Here is a 3077-nt window from a genome sequence, read left to right as displayed (position 1 = left end):
TGCAGAAAATAACACACAGTTATTAATAACTGATCTCTTCTAGCGAATATTCCCACTTTCCCCCCCCCGACCTCTACACTACACCAGTTGAAGAAAAAAAGCAACATAGTGCCGTCCTGCACAGTAACAGGACCTCTCTTTTGTCCCATCCCATGGAAAACAATTTCCTAAAAAGTAAATTGTATTACAGAAGTAATAATGTAATAATAATTGGAATCTAAAGTAATAATGTTCCCCACTGGTCACCATAAACTAATAAAGTATGTTCCTCAATCTGGCTCCCAAACAGTAATTAAGTCCCTTGTCTAGCCAGGCACCCCCATATGTCCCTTCTGGCCACCATTTGTCTAGTGTGACCCCTCCATATATTTATCCTAGCACATGTGTATCGAGCCTGCCCCCTCCCATATACCCATCCTAGCCCCCCCATGTGCCAGTCTGCCCCCCCACATATCCATCCTTGCCTCCATGTTTCCAGCCTGCGCCCCCATATGTCCCCCCCATATATCCTCCATGTGTCCAGCCTGCCCTCTACATATTCATCCTGGCCTCGATGTGTCCAGCCTCTCCCCTCATATATCCATACTGCCCTTACCCCCTGCATATATCCATCCTGACACCCCCCATATATCCAGTGTGCCCCTCCATATATTTATGCTAGCCCATGTGTATCGAGCCCGCCCCCCCCACATATTCATCCTAGCCCCCCCCATATATCCATCCTGGCCTCCATGTGTTCAGCCTGCCCCCCCCCCCATATATCCATCCTGGCCTCCATAAGTCCAGCTTGCCCCCCCCATATATCCATCCTGGCCTCCATATATCCATCTTGCCCCCCCATATATCCATCCTGCCCCCGCATATATCCATCCTGCCCCCCATATACCCATCCTGCCCACCCCCCTTTGCCTGGGTCCACCTTGGTTCCCCCTTGTGTGTCCTGCCAGGGCTCCCCCTTGTGTGTCCAGCCAGGGCTCCCCTCCCTTGCGTGTCCATCCAGGGCTCCCCCCTTGCGTGTCCAGCCAAGGCTCCCCCCCTTGCGTGTCCAGCCAGGGCCCCCCCCCTTGCGTGTCCAGCCAGGGTTCCCCCCTCGTGTGTCCAGCTTGGCCCCCCCTCGTGTGTCCAGCTTGGCCCCCCCTCGTGTGTCCAGCTTGGCCCCCCTCGTGTGTCCAGCTGGGCCCCCCCTCGTGTGTCCAGCTGGGCCCCCCCTCGTGTGTCCGTCCAGCTGGGCCCCCCCTCGTGTGTCCGTCCAGCTGGGCCCCCCCTCGTGTGTCCGTCCAGCTGAGCCCCCCCTCGTGTGTCCGTCCAGCTGGGCCCCCCCTCGTGTGTCCGTCCAGCTGGGCCCCCCCTCGTGTGTCTGTCCAGCTGGGCCCCCCTTGTGTGTCCATCCAGCTGGGCCCCCCTTGTGTGTCCATCCAGCTGGGCCCCCCTTGTGTGTCTGTCCAGCTGGGCCCCCCCTTGTGTGTCTGTTCAGCTGGGCCCCCCCTTGTGTGTCTGTCCAGCTGGGCCCCCCCTTGTGTGTCTGTCCAGCTGGGCCCCCCCTTGTGTGTCTGTCCAGCTGGGCCCCCCCTTGTGTGTCTGTCCAGCTGGGCCCCCCCTTGTGTGTCTGTCCAGCTGGGCCCCCCCTTGTGTGTCTGTCCAGCTGGGCCCCCCCCTTGTGTGTCTGTCCAGCTTGGCCCCCCCTTGTGTGTCTGTCCAGCTGGGCCCCCCCTTGTGTGTCTGTCCAGCTGGGCCCCCCCTTGTGTGTCTGTCCAGCTGGGCCCCCCCCTTGTGTGTCTGTCCAACTTGGCCCCCCTTGTGTGTCTGTCCAGCTGGGCCCCCCCTTGTGTGTCTGTCCAGCTGGGTCCCCCCCTTGTGGGTCTGTCCAGCTGGGCCCCCCCTTGTGTGTCCTGCTGGCCCCCGCCTTGTGTGTCCAGACCATTACACACACACACACACACCTCTTACCTTCCTGCAATCCCGTGCGGTGTCCTCCTTCTCCTGAGTTGCGCGCCTCCTTCACAGCAGGCGCATGACGATGACGTCATACGCTGGCCGGCGAAGGGAGACACGCAGCTTCAGCTGCTTCACTGGGACGTGCGCCGCGGTGGTTCAGGTAATGAACGCTGCGTGCGCGCGTCCCTGCATACACTGTGCCTGCGCTTTTAAAGGGCCCGTGCCCCTTAAAACCGCAGGATTTTTTTTTGTTCTCTTCTCCCCCCTCTACTCTGAAGCAGGGGTGGGGCCCACCGGGAAATTTCCCGGTATCCCGCCAGCCCAGACCGACCCTGGCTAGAGGTGATTGGACTGCTGAAATCAGTGGGTGAGGATGTAAAAAACATTGTTAAAACCATATCACTATGCAGTTTACCTGTATACACAGTTCAGTGAGTAATGAACTAGAGACAAGGACTGAGATAAAGCTGACATTAGAAATAGTAAAGACCAGGCTAATAGATGAATACTAGAAGAGAAAGGAACTATTATGCTGAGCTCCACAGAGGGAAAAAGTAGATTATTCCTAAAGCGACAGATATAAGGTCACACAAGGAGGAAACTAGAGCATGTTTCAAACAGTACGAATAGAGAACCCTAAACAAAGACTGTACAATATGAAAAGCGGAACAAAAGAGATAGTTTTAAAAAGGAACTAAACAAAAGGTCAATTTTATAATCCCTGATCGATGTGCAAATAAGTGGAATGGCAACTTAAAGTGTCAAATAATCAGACATTACAAGGTTAATGAATCCAGAGTAGCAAGTAACATAACAAGTGATAGAACCTTGTTCACAGAACTTGATATAAATAGCAAAGAAACTATCTTCATGATGGAGAATAACTGCAGAAGGCAGTGGACATGAAATCTTAATGTGTTCCACATTAAATGTACAGAATTTAGCCATACCAGTAAAAGTCATATTGTATGCTCCCATTGTAGAAAGAAAACTGTTATTGATAAAGTGAATAACAACTAAAGGATTCGCTCTAAAATTTCAAAGTCACAAGTGTGCTATCCTGGATGAAAAGCTGGAGAACCGAATGCCAAAGTGGAAATGAATTCTATTGTCTCAAAAAAAAATAGACAGGTCAAACCATG

This window comes from Phyllobates terribilis, unplaced genomic scaffold (assembly GCF_046119375.1).
Source record: "Phyllobates terribilis strain yellow unplaced genomic scaffold, ASM4611937v1 Scaffold_3__8_contigs__length_932513732, whole genome shotgun sequence".
NCBI classification, from domain to species: domain Eukaryota; kingdom Metazoa; phylum Chordata; class Amphibia; order Anura; family Dendrobatidae; genus Phyllobates; species Phyllobates terribilis.
The sequence above is the reverse complement of the archived record's forward strand: the minus strand, read 5'-3'. Positions refer to the sequence as shown.